Below are 21,298 nucleotides of genomic sequence, written 5' to 3' on the forward strand. Positions count from 1 at the left end.
CGAGGACAACGTGACAACTGCAATCCTGAACACTGAGAAAGCGCTAGCAGGGCTCAGAATTGGATCATAAGAAATTGTTAATAATAAGTGAAGCATATGTCACAAAGTATCTCTTGGTCATTTTTCATTTTCCAAGTTGTTCTAAAATTATCTTTAAAACCATACTAAAGTTTAAATTTTTAAAGAAAATTAGAATCTTGGTATAGGAAGAAAGTAGACAGCTGATGTGGAGACTAAGTCGACTTAGCTAGGTAGAGCATCATTCTCTGATAGTTTAGGAAAAAATGTACCTTCAGATTAAAATCTTTATGCACTGTATGATGAGGGAGAATTAAGACACTGGAGACCTCATTTTGCTCCAATGGAACAATTCCTGAATTTGAGTCAAGAAAACTTGGGGTTGTGCTCACTTTGGCAGCACATACACTAAAATTGGAACAATGATATAGAGAAGATTAGCATGGCCCCTGTGCAAGGATGACATGCAAATTCATGAAACGTTCCATATTAAAAAAAAAAAAAATAAGAATAAAAAAGAAAACTTGGGGTTGAGTCCTGGACTGTCACTAGTTGTGTGACTTTGTGCAGGCCATTAGATCTTCCCATTTCTAAAGCCATGGTGTGCTGGAAGCTGATGTTAAGACAGAGCAGATTCAGAGCATTTCCTTCAGCTCTGCATTTGGTAGCCTTACAGTTACACTAGCTTGAAATTGGCCATGGTGGGAGTTTGCACACCGTAGGAAATGACACATACTACAAATAAGGGCACTTTTGTTGTTCTGGCTGTCCTTGCTGTTTTCAGGGAAGCTGTCTGAGCACACTGCTGTCTGTAATCCATACCGATTTTAAAGAATTGTTGGAAAAGTCAACATAATTTAATAAATATGAAGTTGCTTTGTTCATAACTTGACTGAAAACATTATATTCAACTTTATCCCTGAATACTTCTTTGAAGACTCAAACTAAAAAGCTAAAGCTTTTATAGCTTTTTAAGCTATAGAGAACAAATTTTAGAGTACACACTGTCCAACATTCATCTCTGGGTCATTCTAGAGCTATGTGTTTTCATAGAGTAGGTTTTTCATGCAGGTTTGTTTTTACATTGAAATGAAGAAAAAGAGTTCTTTTGTGTAGTTTATTTCTTGAAATTTCACCTAGTTGTTGTAGTTTCAGCATTGAAAGCTAATTAGTAAAGCTGATGCTAAGAAAGTTCACATAGTGCCTTCCAAAATTTAGTACCAATGGATTTTAGGTTTATCATTCTTGTTGATTGTGGACTATGTAATGTCACACTTCTGACACCCAGAGATCTTTGAGTCATATTCTCCACTATTTTCTGACATTGACCACTCTAGATAAACAAATGGAAAACTAAGTGACAACTCCAGCCAGAGATGCTAAATGATTTCTAATATAGTGGAAAGAACATTGAATTCAGTCAGGAGGCCTGGGTTGTAGTCCTCACTATAGCATTAACATGAAGGTGGGAAGGAAAATCAGCCATGAGAAGAGTTGTACCTCCACGTCAAACAGTCCAGTCTCTAGCAATATTCGGCAAAATACGTTCATCCCCTTTTCTTCCCATCCGTACTCCAAATCAGTTCACTGGCATGCCACTTTTGAAGATTCTAGAACAAAACTTGTTTGGACTGAGTGTTGGAAGTTCTCTGTTTATACCAACAGAATTAATAATATGTTTGACAAGCAGGTAAGAAAATCAGAAAAGAAATTTGTGAGAGATTGTTCCAGTGAAAAAGCAGAGACCACTGGGAAATCAGTTGTTTGGACAGCTGGTCACCATACTGATGGTCATGATCAATTAGAGAATAATAACATCATTTCCAGAAAGTTACTGCTTGAGTTGTTGGCTGGAGATTTGCTCTAACTTTACTGTTCTTAGATAGCTTTTAAAATTAGTCTTTTATGTTTATTCAACCTCATTTCCTAAAACAGGGAAATTGATATCTCTATTGCATAATAATTTCATTTAAATATGCCTGAAAACAAATATTTTTATGTGTAGAGATGAGAATGTTATCCTGATAAGGCCATCTGCTTAAGAAAACTCTGTTTCATTGTTTTCTAGTGGCGTTTGATTGGTTGCATGTATTTTTGATGGATTAGATGGGCTTTTCAAGAATTGACCTTTTATTAACATCATAAGGTTCTCCAAATTATTACTAGAATTGAACCCCTTAACCGTACATAATACTAGTCAAGTTGTTTTGTCTCCTTAGTTAGGTCTTTGATTGTAGTGAGCATTTTTTTAAGACCTTGAACCTTGGCCAGACAAATGTTTTGATGTAAGCAAGAGACATTAGTCTAGGGGTCACTAGGCTAATGAAAGAGAAAAAATTCAGGAAGGCCAACTGAAAAGTGGCTGGATTTTTGCAATCAGTAAAAATGCAGATGCTAATGATATTGACCAACCTCTAATCAGGTGACAGAGTTTGTTATATAACCTTCATCCTCTTATTTGATAAAATACCATAGTGTTCTTAATATTAAACAAAAGTAAAGGCCACTTTGATATTGCAGTGCATAAAGTGTCAAACTTTGAATTAAAATGTAGACTTTGTGAAAATCAAACTGAGTTTATAGCAAAGAAGCTCGGAAAGAAATTTTTGGTGAAATTCTGTCCATTTAATTTGATTCTGAAAATCAGTGTTATTTTACTTTAATAATTAAAGTCAGTGTTAACATAATATGAAAAAACTAATCACCCCTTTATTTTAATAATGATGTTAGAATACTCAGAACACATCCTACCAGGAAGCAGGAAGTACCGGATGTCCAACAGAAGGTCTGGTTTCTCTAAGATTGCAGGTCAACAAGGTCTTAATGCTGTGGATGTATCCTGAGATTGTAGGAGCACAGAATTTCAACCTCTCACCTAATTTGCTTACCACAAAGAAATAGTTTAAGTATGCATGCTATTAATGCCTTTTAAAAAAAATGGTAAAAAAGGGGAGGTGTTTTAGTGGGTAAAGTGCTAAAATTTCATTTCATATCTTTCCATTATCCCCTGACCCTTTAGATAAATTCTCATCTCAACTATTCCATATTCATTACCAGGTGAGAGCACTTTTGTGCTGCTATTTATTGGTAGTATCTTTGCTGCTTCTCTCTGCTTGTCCATATCCTGTCCATTTTTCAGAGGTGTGTGCCAAGTCCCCACATGATCTTTCATGACCATTCCAACTCATATAGCAGTTTTCCTCTCACTATCTTTAGGACGTAGCATCTATATCAGATAACTTAGCAAGAGATAATCGTGAAGTTTTATAGTATTATTAAATGTTTTGCAACATTAAAATGAATTGCAACATGTATATTCATAGCCAATTTGCAAAGATTTTCTGTTTGTTTGCTTTAAACTTCTTCCTTTGTATCTCATCATTCATTCATTCATTCAACGTTTGAGGTATACTTATGAGCTATATATCTTATATATAAGGTGCTATCACAGGTATTGGGAGCATGATAGTAAATGGATAGACTTCTTCTATATTCTTGTTTATATGGGGGGATAAAGTAAACAAATGAGGACAATTATAGCTTATGAGCAAGGAAAAGGAGATAAATAGATCATAAGCAAGCAGGGGACTATTTTTCTTTTTCCCCATTTTACAGATAAGGACATAGGAACAGAGAATAGTTAACCACATGTTGATGGTCCCTGGCCAGCTGGGATCAGCCAGCAACAGGAGGCTGAAACCCATGCCTGTCCCTCTGCTATATGCTACCACTAAAAAAAATTTAGTAAATGTTTATTCTAGTGTCAACTGAATTTTCATCTGGGGAAATGGGGCTAAATTACTTTTGAAAACCTCCAAGTAATATTTTGGAAAAATCATCATCTGTGCTGTTAGTTTATAGAGAGAACAATGTATCAACAAAACAGGAAGCAAAGCCCAGAAACAAGGATATAATGACAGCATGGCATATAGCAGAGATGCCTTCATAAAGCATTGGCAAAAGGACTATTCAATAAGTGACACAGGGACAATTATATAGGACAATATAGGAAAAAAATAAAATTTGAGCCCTACACAACATTATATACAAAAATAAGTTCCAAAAGGAGTAAAGATGTACATTTGGGAAAAAAAATTTTTATTTAAAAGAAAAACATGAAATTTTATTTATGATGTTGGGGTAGTAAGGAATTCTTAAGTCAAAAAACACAATGATAAAGAAAATATATGACAGCAAAGTATTTTCATAAAAAATTCAAGCTGCAGACTGGAGAGAATATTTGTAAAACATACAACTGAACAGAGAATCAAAAATTGATAACAAATAAACAACTAAGAAAAGTAGAAACAACTCATTGAAATATAGGCAAAGGATATGAATAGTCAGTTACACAGATGAAACAAGAATGACCTACTAACACAGGTAAAGAAGCTCAACCTCCCCAGTACTCAGAGAAATGTGCATTAAACCACTGTGAGGCATATTCTGTCCCATCACATTGGCAATAAAATATGACTGAGAATGTCAAGATTGATATGAATATGAAAAAACACTGTCATATTCTAGCCAAGAGACTATGAATTTTGGAAAGCCATTTAGTAAAAAAAAATTTCTCTTGTAAAGCTGACCAAGCACCAGCAATGACTTAAGTATTATTTTAGGTATAGACTCAGGGAAAACAATTGCACATACACAATTAAAACATGTACATGGATGCTTTTTATGGCACTGTGTGCAATGGTAAAAAATTAGGGACAAAGTCCATCAACAGGAATGGATGAATAATGTGTGAATTATATAGATAGTGGATAACCAGATCACATGTATTGACATGGATTAATTTCAAAACATAATATTTAGGTAAGAAGGAAAGCTACAGTATGATGCTATACATGCAGACTAAAGGAGACTATATATGGTTACCGGAGACACACATTTGCTGAAAAATATGAAATTGAAAAATACATCTGAACTCAAGGAAGCATTTACTTCTAGGCATGGAGGAGGATTATAAAGGCCTGTAAGAAAGGATGTGCTACAAGTATATCTGGAAGATTTAGTTTCTTTAAAAATCTAAAGGGAAGATAAAACACTAACGTTTGTTAAATGCATGGTGAGTAAATAAGCACTCTATGTACTGTAACTGCCTGTATATTTGAAATGTTGTGTAACAAAACTATTTCACGACTTCATATTTCATGATTTCATAATTCTTAACATTGTCTTTTCTCCTATCACTCAGATGCTTTGTTATTTAGTGACTTTACCTCTATAAATTCTAGTTATTTTTCTCGACTGCATCATATACTGTAATGATGTTGCAAATGGAATTTTTTCATTTAAGGAAAAGTGAATAAAAAAGTGTATGTATATTCATACACTCACAATGGCTTTTATTTAGAAAATACGTATGTAATGGAACCCTTTTAGAGACCATTGAGGCTATTGTAGACCATGGTTACTTAAGATATCATGGCAAGACAGCTTTAAAAATGATGATGTATATGATCATTTTCCCTGAAGAAGCAAGAAGAAACTTTATGAAAATCTTCCTTTTCTGTCATCCTGGGATGGGAAATGCTGCCAAGGTGAAGGCTGCAGAGCTAACACTCTGGCTCTGTAGTCATGGCTAGTGGTGAAGACAGTGACAGGAAGATAGGGGAGTCAATTCCCCCGGATTAGCCATGGCTTGTCCCCGTTTACGGTCACCCTGCTCTCTCCACTGTGTGCACCATTCTTGAGGTTCCTAGTGTCTGATACTAACCAAGTTTACACTTGCCTAATCTGCCAGCTTCATCTCCTTCATCTTCTCTGGTCCCTCTGTGCCCACCAACCTACGTTACTTCTTCCTGCTGTGCCTGTCATAGTACCTTTGCTTAGAATGCCTTCTGGTCTCCTTTTCTCCTTCCTTTGGCCAATTACCACTGTATTTCAAGACCTCTCCCAGACATTATCATCTGCATTCATTTTCTTGAGCTCTGCCTTGCGTCTGCATTCTGAGTTCTTAGGCAGCAGCAAAACTACAGGGAGGTAACAACTGTCTGGTTTTGTATCAGCCAACTAGACTTTTCACTGAAATTCCTATTTTAGGAAGGTATGGGAGGAAAGGATGCATCCCCTGCATTGATAAGTAGGGAACAGAGCCGTAGGACCTGAAGGTGCCCTATGGGCAAATATCTTGAATGGTACTTACAGAGACAAAAGAAAGAGGAGCATTGTCCCCTCCCTACCCCTCCTTATTCTTTGACACCTCAAAATTCTCCAAGAAATTTGATAGAAGACCAGATCAAATGGAGGAAGAAGACTCAGAATAGATCTCTGTTATTCGGTATTCTGGGGGCTTAAATATGGAAACTAATTATTAATAGAGCAATTTCAGAAGTGTTATTTCTTTAACCCTTGACTTTGTGGACTGATGTTCTATATCCTAAATTTCCATTTGGTTGTGGAGACTGAGTTGTGGGGAAGCATCCCTTGAACTGCATGCTCCCTCCATCTTCACCCTTCCCTCCCCATGTCCTATTTAATTCTCCCATCCTATAGTACTGATGGTAGTCTTGGAATATTCTGGACTTCTTTTATTTTTCATTTTAATTTTCAGAGATCTCAGTGATGCTTTTACTATTCTAATACAGGGACCTTTCTCATATAATTTTATTTCTTCTTTCTGTCTCCTAGCTGTACATCCAGGCAGTAGTGTAGGCCATAACAGATAGGAGCAGGGAACTCTACTCCAAAGAGAGTAAATTGCCCACTTTCTTTTCCTGGGCAGGTTAGTTTCGCATTATACCATCTTGCTCTGAGTTGCTAATATTATCAAGTGATTCAGACAAGAAGTGGAACATTAAGACTAAAGGCAGATCTTGACACCACAATGGGAGGCCATTCGAATGTGTCACAGATACTCCTTTGGGTACAAGTTACCTTGTTTTTAAAGACATAACTAAGCATTTTGACGTGAGACAATGTAGATAAACAAGAAAGCTAGCTGTTGTCTTTTGAGTTATTCTAAGTTCAAGGTGTTAAGTATAATAAAACAGGAAGTCATAAACACCTTTCAGTCAAGTGTCCTAGTTATTGAACTCATTTTATTGAATACCTTTCAGAACTCATTTAGCTCTATTTATAGCAGACAAACTAGAGATGTGTCTCTGTGACTCATTCTCATCCCACCACAAGGGACAAGATAAAGACTGGATTTTCTTGGGTAAGATTGTAAAGAACCTGACTTGTCTTTGTAGTGGAACAATTAGAGTGGGAACATGACTGAACTGTATTTGGGGAAGTTTTAGATTTCGCATATATTGGGCTCTTAACATTACTTGAGATACAAGATTTTTACATTTCTAGTGAGGAGGAAGTAGGTAAGTGGTACATTCAGAAATTGTTCGCATAAGGCTCTAGATTACAAAGCTGCCTTGTATTATAAGCCATTTCATTTGGAAATGGTAGCCTGGCAGAACAACTGTGTGCTGAGAAGAACTGTGTAGAACCCTGAAATCATCCTTCAAAAACAAATGACTCTGTTCCTAATTGTACCTGTGCCTCTAACCACATCCACTATTATTTAGACTACCTGCCCAGTCCACGCCTTTAAAAATGAGCACTTCAGGAGCTATAATTATTTGCTTCTTTGGAAGAGTCACCTTTAATGAAATTTATGAAGTCAAAATATTTCTAACAGTGTGCTTCAACTTAGTAGTATCATGCTTCTAGCCTCTCAGGGGGAATAGGTCTGTTACATTATCATCTTCTACTTCTTAGGATAAGATTATGATAGTGATCTCTGCATCTATGAAGTTCCTTTTATTTCCAGTCTAGAACATGGGGGTTTTGTAAATATTTTGAGTCTATTCTTTATCTGCATATTATTTATGGAGTCTTTTCTGAAGAACCATTCGAATTGTACTTTGGTGGTGATCTCTCACAGATACCATTAGCTTCAACGGGACACCAGGAATGATTGTTGTAGGCCTCCTGATGGGCTTTTTCCAGGATCTGCAGCCGAGTCCGTGCTCCTTCACGTATGCCATCTTCCTAGCAGAGATGTGTGGGGACTTCTGATTTCCTCTGTGATTCTTCTATAAGCATTGCTTAGTATTTTAGTCATTACACACCTCCAGAGGGACTAGTTTTGCATGAGAATCATCCAGACCTAACTGTTAAAAATACGGATGCTGAAACTCTAGCTCTGATTCACTAAATCTCAACTTCCAGGATGAGATGGGTTCCAGCTGTGAGTATTTTTAAAAACTTCTAGGCAATATTGATGTGCTGAAATGTTTGTTAAAACTAGATTGGAGCATCTAGAACTTCCAGGTATGTTAAGTGAATTTTAAAGTATTTCTCTGAAGAAACAAGCATTGCCTTTTATGGATATGTCCACAACCACCCAGGTAATAAAATTTGGCTCTAAGGGTTTGCTAGAAGTAGTGGGTTTTTACACTGTGAGAACTGAACTAAACTAGAAAAGAAATCTGGGAATCAAAATGATGAACTGTCTTGTCTAGGCTTTAGTTACTAAGTCCTACACTGCTTCCAAGATTTGATAGTATGCTGAACGGGACTCAAAGCTCAGAGAATTAGTTTGAATATTTGTTCCTTACTAGCTAGTGTGCTTGTGATCTTGGGCCAGTCATTTCACCATTTAAACCTCCTTTTTCCTCTTTTATTAATGGGATAAAAATTCCTGCTTTTCTCCTTAGGTAGGAGAAATTACTTTGAAGATTCTAAATTTTACTCTAAGAGAAGATGAAGTGAATAAAAAATGTAAACCTTAAAATGTAGGTGTGCAAAAATCTAAAATATTAATGAATTTTCTATAAAACTGAACTCACTTTCACTTTGAAGAGTTAAACCTTCCAGAAATAAATCACTCTTTCTCATATTCTGTATATTCAGCCGGATCTATTTTCTGCTCACATTTATATATCATCTGAGACACTGTGTAATTCAAAATCTAGTCACTTTCAGGAAAATTCTCAACAGTCAGGTTTTGTTTCCCCTTCTCTTTTCTACCTTTCTTTTCTAGTGGCTTCTGGAGAATAAGAGAAACTTCTGGAACAGTGTAGGCAGTGGGTCAGGGGAGTTTTCTCTTGAGTTTTCTTCATACTATTATTAGTCTCTGCCACAATTTTGAAGATTTCTACATGTGCTGGTTTGGACAGATTTCTGTTCCAGCTGCAGTGTGGCTGTTCCCACCTTGTCATTTGGGGCACGGAGCACCCGTTGTGACACAGGGGCATGGCTCCTGAGACTGTTCTCAGGTCCCCTCTTAGCCTTTAATACCCTACGGTGCTCACTGTCCAGTGAGAGGCAGCAACACACTGAATGTGGGAAGTTTTAGGACAAGATTTCCCAGAAACAGACCCTGAGTCAGGGATGTGAGTGCATGTGAATTCTCAAGGAGGTATTCCCAAAAGAAACTTATAAACAAATGGGAGTGGGAGAGGCAAGCCAGGGTTCAAGGTCAAATAGGTCCTAGCATAAGCCTGATTCTGTAGCATAAGTTGCATCTCAGATCTTGTTCATATTCCCTGGAGCTGGGCTTTTCACTGCTTCAGCCGTTACTCATCACCTAGATGCTGGGGTGGAGTGGGGAAAGTGGGTCATAAACTCCCTGGTGCTTTCAGCAAAGTTGCTGGTGTTCAGCAGAACAGCTGAGCCAGTGGGACCTGAGGCTATTTGGGCAGGCCACCCCCAGTGTGTGTAACAGTCCACCTTGCTGCTTTTTCACTCAGTTGACAGCTTTTTCAAAAATGCTGATGGTTACAACTTCCACAGAAATATTATAGGAGGGAGTGATGGGACAAGCTTCAATCCCCATTGCTGTCACTGGTCCCAAGACCAAAACTGACTCATTGTCTCCCTCCTTTAATACCCATTTCAAATAGCCTGAGCTAGCTCCTCTGCTGATCCGGTAGGCAGCCTGCTGGGGTGAATCAGAACATCATTTGAAGAGCAAAACTCTAGTTACTGTCACTTATGGTTCCTTTACTCACAGTGAAAACTTGTCATGGTAGTCACTGCCATATACTTCCTGTATGACCACGTATGCTGATACTAGGCAGTACTCCCATAGATAATAAGCATTCACTCTGGACAAATAGGCACATATGCAAACAACCAGAAAATGAAAAAGCAAACAAAAATTACCTGAAAGTTTGGAAGAAATTGAAAGATGGAAGATTCTGGAGAGGAGTCAGCAGCTGGGTGAAGGGAATAGTATGCATGGAAGAGTTTTCTCATTTTTATAGCTTCCAGCCTGGGGACAGCCCTTCTCGATGGGCATATAAAATAAAGAGCATATAAATCGCCATAGAGAAACCTGCATTTTCTCTGGACTGAAGAACCAGAGGACCATGTTTGAGGCAACTACAATAGCTGGAAACGTAGGAGGAAGCACGGAAAGGAGGGAGCCAGGGAGAGGAAACTAAATTCTCTGAAAATTTTGTGTATAAATTCTAAAAAATCTGTAGGTAACTCCTGAATCACATATGTTTGGGGAAGAATAAACTATCATGTTAAGGGCAAAAACTGAACTAATATTTGAGCTGCTGCCCAGCTGACAGAGTCTCTGGTTGGAGTCCAAACAAGCCAATTACTTGGTAAAACAAACAACAAAGGTCAACATATATTCTTTAGAACAATATAATAGCATTCAGCGTCCACAATATAATATTCAACATGTTTGTAACACAGTTCAAAATAACTTGGCATCTGAAGAAACAGGAAATGTGACCCATTCAGGAAAGAAAAGGCAATCAACAGAAACTGACTGTAAGATGCAGCAGATTTTGGAATTAGCATATAAAGGTTTTATAATAGTTATTTTAATAGTGATAGGAAAGTATGCTCACAATGAGTTAAACAATAGGAAATCTCAGTAGAGAATTAGAAACTATAATAAAGAACTATAATAAAATGGAAATTCTAGGATTAAAACATAGAATATCTGAAATAAACCTAGTCATTGAAACACTATGAAATACTGAGAACCAAATCCATTTCTAATATTTAATAGCATCATTAAATATTTATAATGGTCAGAATCAATTATCTCCATCAAGATGGCAACCTCTTCTTTTGCCTATGGGTCTGTGGGCCAGAGGAGTCCAAGAGACCCAGTGATAACTAAAACTTTGCATTTAGTAGGGCTCTCACTGTATGCCTTGCTGGAAACATTCCTTTCTGGAAACAAGCACCTTTAGAACCGCAGAGGTTAAAGATGCAGAGATGAGAAGCATAGATTCGGCATGTATGTCAATGGTGTTAAGGGTAAGCAGAGAAACTATTTCCACCTGTAGGTCTGGGACCCATGTATTTTACTGGTTGGGGACCCAGCACCATATAATGGCTGCTACATTAAGTTAATACTGTATATTTATGGACAACCCTCTAGTGTCATAGGAGGTCATCTCTGAGATGATATCTCTGTTGTACCTTGAAGAGATTATTCCAACATTGTCAGGCTAACAGTTTCTGGATTCTGTGGTATATAGTTAAACCAGGGATCCTCTGGCTGATGCACATCTTTTTCAAAAAAGTGGGTCCTTTGGTCCAAGGGAATATTTTTAAGGACCCTGGGTCAGTAAAACAGATATTGTATGAGCACTCAGATATGATGCGTGCCAAGGCACTGTGGTCAGGCAGTTCTTTTCCTTTTTAAATTCTGTTAAAGAAAAATTGTTTCTCTTTTCATGATGAAAGGGGTCCAGCATAACCACTTTGCCACGAAGTAGCATTTTTGACTCTTCAAGATGATCGTGTTTTAAAGACTCTACCTTGGTCTCTTTTGGTGACATATTGGGTAGAATGATTTAGTGTCAAAAAGTAGATCACCCCTGATGCAAGAGAGGCCCATGAATAACTTCCATCCCTGACACTATGGCTCCTCTGTTTATGAATCCACTGTGCAAGCATGGGTAACCAAGCACAAAGGTCAACTGACATTGATTTATTTGATAGGTCATCCTGTTCACCTGATTATTAGCATCTCTTCTGCAGTGGATGTTCTGTGGTCAGTATTAAAGTGTGATAGTTTTCTATCATGACTGCTTTTACTTCAAAGATCAAAGAAGCAGTGCTAGGGTTTTACCAGATCCTCAGTATGTGCACTCCATTCATATTTTTAAAAAGCAGAGCAATGTCCACTGGATGTGCCTTTGGGTCCATAGGATGCTCTACATGTTGAACATAGGCCAGGGCTCTATTTATCTCTAGATATCCACAGGCCCATACTCTAAGAGGGTTTTCAGGAAAATGCTTTCCATCCCTGGTTTCAGGATCATTTCAGATCTGATCTCCCTCAAAAGATCTACTTATTCATATTTCTTAAATACACAGTTACTGAGACAAATGGCTGCAGGTCCTTTGGAAAAGAACAAGGAGAATCAGTACTCTTAAAACATGGGGTGGCACTGCATCTTCCTTCCTCAGGGCTAATGTCTTTAAATCTTTGGATTCTGGATGTGAAAACTGAGTCAAGTGTGGAAACTGACCAAGCATTCATGACTTTTAATTGATGTGGTTGGTACCAGCATTGTTCATCTCATTATATATATATATATATATATCCTTCTTAGTTACCCATCTCTATTGGCCCTAGACACAGCATATCTCTTAGCCATTGACGTAACTCCTTGAAAGCTAGGGCCTCTGGTGATCAGTTCAGTCTTACTGCCTATTATGATAATTAGATTTACTTTGCCCCTGGTAATTAAAGTCTGCCACCTGGAGTCTTTCATATCTATTATTACTAGGAAGCCCGGTTCCATAAGAGCACCTTCTATCACCAATCCCAGCTTTCAGAAGACAGTCATTATGAACATTCCACAATATAGATGAACCCCAATTCATTTTTCATTGCCTTAGTAAATGAAGTGTCCTCTAGGCCTTCCTGAAAATATTCAACTTGCGTTTTGTTGTTGTTCTTTGTTTCATATGTTAGATGTAGACTAGAATGCCCCCTTCTTTGAGCCTCTTCTTCTCTTCTTTCCTACTGTGTCAGGTCAGTTCTAGCATCTTGACTTCAGTTCAAGGGGCCTTTAAAAAAAAAAAGACTTTTTAAAGAGCAATTGAAGGTTTGCAGCAAAATTAAGGGGAAGGGAAAGGTACAGAGATTTCTCATATGCCTCTTTTCCTCAACACATGCACATCTTCCCTCATTATCAACATCCCCCACCAGAATGGTACATTACAGTTGATGAAACTATAGATCATCATTACTCAAAGTCTGTTATAACATTACAATTCACTCTTAGTGTTGTACATGCTATGGGTTTGGACAAACATATAAGGACAGTGTATCTGCCATTATGGTATCATACAGAGTATTTTTACTGTGTTGAAAATCCTCTATGCTCCACCTAGTCACCCCTCCCCATGCCCCTGGAAAGCACCCATCTTTTTACTGTCTCTATAGATACGCATCTTTCAGAATGTCTTATTGTTGGGGCCATACAGTATGTAGCCCTTCAGACTGGCTCTTCTCATTTAGTAATTTATGCATTAAATTTCCCTCATGACCTTTCAAGACTTGGTAGGTAGTTTGTGTTATTTTTTGTTTTGTTTTATTATGTTTAGTGCTGAATAATATTGCATTGTCTGCATGTACCATATTCTTTAACAGGAATGTCTTGGTTGCCTCCAAGATTTGGCAATTATGAATAAGCTGATGTAAACATCTATGTGCAGGCTTTTGTGTGTACATTAATTTTCAACATGTTTGGATAATATAAAGGAGTGTGATTGTATGGATAAGGGTATGTTTAGTTTCATAAAGACAAAACACCAAACTGTCTTTGAAAATGGCTCTACCATTTTGCATTCCCGTCAGCAATGAATGAGAGTTCCTGTTGCTCCACATCCTCACCAGCATTTGGTGCTGTCAGAGTTCCCACTTTTAACCATTCTAATGGATATATAAAATTGGTGTCATGTGGTTTTAATTTGTATTTCCCTGATGATACAGGATGTGCAACAGCTTTGCATTTGCATGGTTGGCATCTATATATATATATATTCTCTGGTGAGGTGTCTGTTAAGATCTTTGGCCAGTTTTTTAAAAAAAGGTTGTACTCTCACTGCTGAGTAAGAGTTTGTATATTTTGGAGAACAGTCCTTTATCAGATACGTCTTTTGCAAATATTTTCTCCCATTCTATGGCTTGTCTTCTAATTCTTCTGACATTATATTTCACAAAACAGAAGCTTTTAATTTTAGTGAGGTCCTGCTTGTCAGTTATTTCTTTCATGGATTGTGCCTTTGGTGTTATATCTAAAAAGTCACCACTAAACCCAAGTCATTCAGGTTTTCTCCTATATTGTCTTTTAGGGGTTTTATATGGTTTTGCATTTTATATTTAGTTCTATGATCCATTTTGCATTGATTTATGTGAAGGACGTAAGGTCTGTCTTTGAATTCATTTTGTTGCATGAAGTTGTTCATTTATTTCCACACCATTTGCTGGAAAACTCTTTTTGCTCCATTGTGTTGCCTGTCTTCCTTTGTCAAAGATCAGTTTAATATATTTATGTTTGTCTATTTCTAGGCTCTCTTTTCTGTTGCACTGGTCTATTTGTTTATTTTTTCACCAATGCCACACTGTCTTAATTATTGTAGCTTCATATTAAGTCTTGATGTTAGATAGTGTCAGTACCTCAACTTTATTATTTTTCTACGTTGTGTTGGCTATTCTGGGTCTCTTGCCTCTTTGTATACACTGTAGAATTAGTTTGTTGATATCCATAAAATAACATGGTGGTATTTTTATTGGGATAGTGTTGAATTTGTAGATAAAGTTGGGAATAAGTGACATCTTGATAATATTGAATCTTTGTATCTGTGAACACAGCATATCACTCCATTTATTTAGCTCTTCTTTTTTAAAATTTTGGTCATCAGATTTTTGCAATTTCCTCATATAGACCTGAAATGCATTTTGTTATATTTATATGCTAATGTAAATGCCGCTGTGTTTTTAATTTCAAATTCCACTTGGTCAACTGCTGGTATATAGGAAGGTAATAGACTTTTTGCATATTGACCTTGTATCCTGCAACCTTGCTATAATGATTTATCCTAGGAAAGTCTTTTGTCTGTTCTTTGGGATTTTCTAGACAATCATGTCATCTGCAAACAGAAACAGTTTTGTTTTTTTCTTCTCAATCTCTATACCTTTTATTTCCTTTTCTTATTGCATTAGCTGGAGGCACATTGTTTTTCTTTTTTTACATCCTGCAAGAGTTATTCAAGCTGCATATTAGATCTAGCTCCAGATTTTCTAGGAAATTAAACCCTGTGTCAAGAAGTTGTTCCCATATCAGCAAACGTTCCTTTATCCAGCTGTACATTCTAACTTTGGTCTTCCTAATCTAAGACCCTCAAGATTCACTGCAAGGCCTACTTTTCAAGTTTATGCTGACACATATTCTGAAGGTCATTCAATGTATAATCCATTTTCTCCTTTAACAGGATTATTTTAACAATTGGTTCATCCTTGCTCTTATTTCTTGGTTTGGTGTCCAGAGGGAGAGATGGGAGCATATTTTGAGGAGAATTTTATTTGCCTGCCAAGTCTCTCTTTTGGTTGAGGCAGCTGTATAGTCTTCAAACACGCTGGTGGGGGAGTTTTTCTACCCTCTAAGAGGTCCAGAAGGTTCCAGTGCATCTGTGGGTACTAGGACATCATGTGCATCTGTCATACATTCTTATCTCAAGTATCAGGCTCCCAGTATTTTTTATCTTTGCAATAGAACACCTGCCAGCAGGCAAGTTCATTCTTCTCTGAAGTTCTGCTACTTTACAATAAATTCCCATACTTGGTCATTGGTGTGGTCTCTCCCCTGGCTATGGGTGGTAAGGGTTTCTTTAAATGCTGCCTTGAAGGCTCTTGACTTTGCATTTTGCTTTCAGTTGATAGTTGGCTAACATTAGCCCATCATTTTTTCTCTTTAATGTATCTATGCCACTTAACAGCAACTAACTAATTCCAGTGTCCTTGTACATTCTATTTCTCTTTCACTTCTCAAATGCCAAGGATATTTCAAAAGCCAGTACATCTCCTTCTACCTGTACCCTTTCCCAGTTCACCACATGAGCCTATGCAATACAATATAACTGCAACATGCTAGGGGTTATGGCCATCATACATACCACTGTGATGCGATCCTCATTGGTTCCTGCCCTGTATGTGGTCCAGCTCCAGAATCCCATCTATAGCATCTACTTTCTAAGACCACTTGATGTACCAACTGTTTTAGGTTAGGCTTCCAAGAAGCAAGGATTGCAATGCAAATGATTTATTAAAACATTATTCTCTGGAGAGAGCAATAAGAGAATGGGAGAATCAGAGTATGTAAGGAGAAGCACATAAAGCATGTTGCAATTTTGGGTGAAGTTGGGGGCTCAGCTTGATCTCATGAGGCACATTTTACCTTGGAGCTTGTGTCATCTTGAGGCAAAAGAATTGGGCTTTTGTACTTCCCCACTGGCTATATATATTGGCTCCAGCCACCCCTGAAGGACTGTAAGCTTCTGGGCACTTCTGGCTGTCCACTGGGGCAGCCTTCTTAAGGACAAATGGGCACCGAGTGCAGCAAAGCACACGGTCCTGGGGGATAGGTACAGGGGTACAAAGAATCTGATAGCGTCTGAGTGATGAACAAAGAAATATCCACCGCAGATCCTCTGAGAGGCTTGCCATAGTCCAGGGAAGCAAGATACAAGCACAGAATGTTTTTAGATTTCCCCAAACCAATCTAGATATTTCTAAGATTTTCCTACCCCTTGATGTTCACCCTGAGTTTAGACAGAGGCAAGACTCAGACAGTATCAGTCACATCAAACCCTTTGCCCTCCTCTTAACTCTTCCCCAGTTTATCCCAGAACCAGAACTTTTCCATGTCTTTTTAGGGAACTATCCTTGTAGTAGGTCTTTCTTCATCTGTATTCTATGACTTAAAGAAAAATTACTATGATCTCAAAATTCCCCCATGGTATGATACCGTATTTCAAAAAAGTCTGTGTCTGTGTTTTTAAGAAAATGATTTTCTCTGTCAATAAAGCCTAGCTCCAACAACAACAACAAAAAATGCTTGTTTCAACCTGAAGCTCTAGCAAATCCTAGGTATTGACCTAAAAATTCTATTTGAAACTTGAAGCCAAGCAATGACTGTCCTTGATGAACTTGGCTGCGTCCTGCTGACCCTTGAAGCAGTGGATGCCATTTATTCAAAAGGTAATGTTGCCAAGGGGGCAACTGTGATGAACAAAATACTGGTTCTTAGCTCAAAAATGTCATAGCTGTCAAACGAATTATTATAATATTGTTGAACATTCACAATGCTTCTGCCCGATAGCATTCTTACAACCCTGTTCATGCCGTTTAGATTTTTCTTCTTTCTGCTTAGTCAGACAGAATCAGTTATTTTCTCTCAGTTCTTTTTTTTTTGCTTGTTTGCCTCCAGTACCCCTCCTAAGTCATCCCACCCCCACCCCCTTGTTTGCTTCTGCTAGTTTGCTGAGGCCTGGGGAATCAGATACACCAGCATATTGGAGTCGTACATTGGAGAGTTTCAGCAATTTAAATGAGAGACTAAGTCACCTTCTGTGGCATTACATTAATGGCTTATCTGTGAGTCCTCATGACAGAATCTCCAGGGAGTCAGAGCTCTGTGTGCATCTGTGAGTGTGTGTGTACCTGCACATACATGTGTGTATATGTGCATGTGTTTTCATTTCTTCTAGGTACTTTTTGATAAATGATTGAATAGAAGTTGCTAGGAATATGACCTTCTATAAGTGGGAAGATTCTATTCTCAACAAATGATATTATCAATTATTCATTAAGTCTGATCCATCTTTGACAAATTAAAGAAATTTACACGTGGAAAATTCTGGAACTTTACAACTCAGTCTTTATTCAAAGACCCAACTTACTAAAGGGCCTACAGATTTTCATGGACAAACAGATCTGATTTAATTGCTGGGGGAGTGGCAGAGTCAGGGTAAAGAAAAAAGTAATATACATAGCTCCAGGAACATGAATGGGGAAGCCAACACGATGATCAAATTAGCAGGACATGTGCGAGGCTATTACAGACGTCTGGTCTATGGCTTTCAGTAAACCGACTGCAGTGAGACGTCTGGTGCTCCAGGTGAACCCCATCATTGCCCTGGCTTTCCAAACTGGAGAGCTGCTCTCTTTTCTCAAGTTTTTCTTAGAAAAATATTTTTATGTGATTCAGCGGAAAGCACCACATCCAGGATTATATTATGAGCTGGCTCCTCTTTCCACGTTCGTAGAAGTGAAACTGTTGAGGTATGTTGAATTGATTCCACTGACGTTGCATTCCTGAAAAATGTATAGGTTCTGAGGAAACTAAGGTGAGTTAAGATAATCCTATAACTATGGAGTTGTGTGGTGGGTGCCGGCCTGGTAGAAGGAAGGTCATTTTGAAGGTGTATGGTGGAGGCATGGAGGGTCCTACTGCTCTGAGTTAGAGGTCACAAGACCTTGTTTCCACCCTACCTCACTGGTGGGGGCAGGAGTGCCTCCATGGGTGTTGCTGAATGGCAGACATCTCCCTCCACATCAAACCTTCTAATGATGAGTTCCCCCAATTTTCTAATTTCACTGTTGGTTGGTGAGCTGGAGAAAAATATCTTTCCATAGTGAGCCAGATCAGTTCCTGTGTCTGTCTCTTCTTCTTTTATTTCTTGTCTTTGTTTCTAGTTCTTGTCTCATGCAGCAGAGACCACTTTTCTCTCCTCAATGTTTCAGCTACTCAGTAATGTCTACAATGTCCTTATTAACATGAATGAAAAAAATGAAAATGCAGTGAGCCTAGCTTGGGGTATCCCTTCTGAGCTCCTATAGGTGTTTTGCTCCATTTTGCAACGTCATGCTACCCCACAAACACTCAGGACCAGGGTAACCAGAGGAGAGTTTGTGTCAGTAAAGACTGTTCATAAAGACATATTGGCCTTTTGCCTTTGACTTTTGACACCCCCTTCTCATCTTAATCTATTTTGCAGTTAAGGATCCCAGGCCCCAGAGAGAAGGTGGCATGGGCTGCAAGTTTCCTCTTTTGTTATTTACAGTTAGTTCCCTGTAGTGCTGGAAGCTGCACAGGAAGAAGAGAAGATTCATGTTCCTAGGAAGTTTTTCATGGCTCAGCTAGGATCTTACAAAACAAAATCCCGGGGCCAGATACATTTTAATGGAAAAGCTCAGCATTCAGCTATGAGAGATTGTTGAGACTGACAGTCTGGAATATTAATATGTGAACATTAAGGTATTTACCTTGGTTATATTTCAGAATGAAGAATTGCTTCATGGTTATTCATTGAAAGGAGTATACTGTTAGGAAACGCTTTACTATTTTTGGAAGAATTCATACAGTGATAAAATACCTCTTAGGTCACTGAGGGGAAGTACGGATTGGTAGAATGCTCTCCCTGTGTATCTGCTGTTTGCTCTAACAGATTAGGAAGCCTTTTTGCCTGGCTCATGCAAACAGCCACAGACGTGCGAGCATCTGAAGGCATTAAGTGTACGTAGAAAGTATGACTTTAGTTTTGTGGCACACTTTTGACATGAACGGGGTTATGACATCACAGATTTGAACTGGCTAATTGTGGGTTGAGTGGTAAGACCTGTGTGGGCAGATATAAAATGCTGTGACTATGGTGAACCTGGATCCATGTGCTGACTTCACTCACGTAATGATGCACATGTGAATACATATGACATTTTGTTCCCCTAAAGAGCCAGTCCCTGTTCTTGACAGATCCACGCAGTGTAAAGCTAATGAACAACTTCAAACCCCTTAATGAGAATCAGTCTGGAGGCTCCTGTCAGAAGCTTTTTTCTGTCTTGTGTTTCCCTCTATAACCATTTCCCACCCTCTTTTCCTTTCCTTTCCATTCCTTTTTAAAAAAATTAGTTTCAAGGTTTCCCACCTGAGAGCTGTCCCTCTAACTACAGGAAGTTTTCCACACAAAGATGCTTAACCACACACACCCTGTTCTGCTCTGTCCTCCCAAGTCAGAGCAGCCTCAAGCTTGTTTCTAGTTTCTTGTCAGAAAAGATGTTTCTACTGGGGTATGAAACGAATTTTAGGTTTCCTTAATGGATGCTAATATATGTGCATAATTAGCCCGGTCATAAGGAGTGCCTGGAGCAGGAACTAGCTCACAGATATTTTTTGATGCACAAGCATGTCATTTGGATTTTCTGGAGTGCAGTTAGAACAAGAGTTTCAAGAGCAGGACAGGTCTTTGGTCTTTAGCTTTTCTCCATTGCTCTTGAATACATACATGGTCAGGTTCATTCCCATTCCCATTATGGGAAGAGTAAGTCACAGGGTGTCTCCACCACATCAGTTGTCTCTAAATGGGGGCAGTTTCTTGGGTGCTGAAGAATGAGGACTGAATCTCATCTCATCTCTGTTGTGCAGACACATGGCCAGGCTGCCTTTGGTTCACCTCCTTCATTCTTCTACTATTAGTTCAAACTTTTTAGTCCCTTAACTAGAATTGCCTCCCAAGTGTGCTTGGCTCTCTCCTTGGCGTTGCAGGTGTCTCTGAGTAGTTCTTAAGCTCACCTGCCTGCGTCACAACTGATGTACCTCTGAATTTGATGGGAGCAGTGCCCTCTGGGATATATTAGAGCCCTTTCAGTTGACAGGCAGAGAAAAATAAATGCCAGGTAAAGAGCAGTAAAAGACTGGCTTTCAATCTTGTTGGAGCTCTATGTTGGAGGAAAGTGGTTCTTACAGAGACAGTCAGGCATGGGGGTGGCCTATCTGTGCAGCAAATGGTGGGTGGGCCGAGATTTGCTTGTCCAACATCACTTAGAACATGAGGAAAACAAAGACAGCTTTAAGTGGAAGGTCTAATCTCTGAATAACATCTTTCTAGTTATTGAAAGAGGCATTTCCAGAATGTCAGCTTGTCACAGTAGCTGGGCAGGGCGAGGTGGCCCCAGGTTGGAGGTATTCTGTGGCCTTCGCATCTGTAGCCTGGACAAGGTTTTCTCTGGCTCAGGAGGAGAAGGCGATGGAATCAAGCCTGCCAAGACAATAAAAGCTTATTCGAGGCTGATCTGTTAGATAAACAATTTTCCTTCTGTTCTCGTTCCATAAATCCACTGCTGACTCTGACTGATTTTTGTACGTATTTCAGATTATAAAATCTTTTATTAACCACAAAGTAATGGGACCTATTCATCTAATTGATCACCCCTCCACTGCACAAATGTCTACGGCAGCAAAGTAATGGAAGGAACAGAGGCTGAGAAAGATGAGCGGGGCTG

The 21,298-nt window shown here is 38.5% G+C and overlaps 1 non-coding gene across 1 annotated transcript; it reads left to right on the top strand.

Moving 5' to 3' along the window:
* The first annotated feature begins 402 nt into the window (after positions 1 to 402).
* Positions 403 to 512, top strand: LOC118917138 (U6 spliceosomal RNA). The gene has a single exon (XR_005026699.2). It is a non-coding gene; the product is annotated as a U6 spliceosomal RNA (small nuclear RNA).
* The last annotated feature ends 20,786 nt before the right edge of the window (positions 513 to 21,298 follow it).

This window comes from Manis pentadactyla, chromosome 13 (assembly GCF_030020395.1).
Source record: "Manis pentadactyla isolate mManPen7 chromosome 13, mManPen7.hap1, whole genome shotgun sequence".
NCBI lineage: Eukaryota > Metazoa > Chordata > Mammalia > Pholidota > Manidae > Manis > Manis pentadactyla.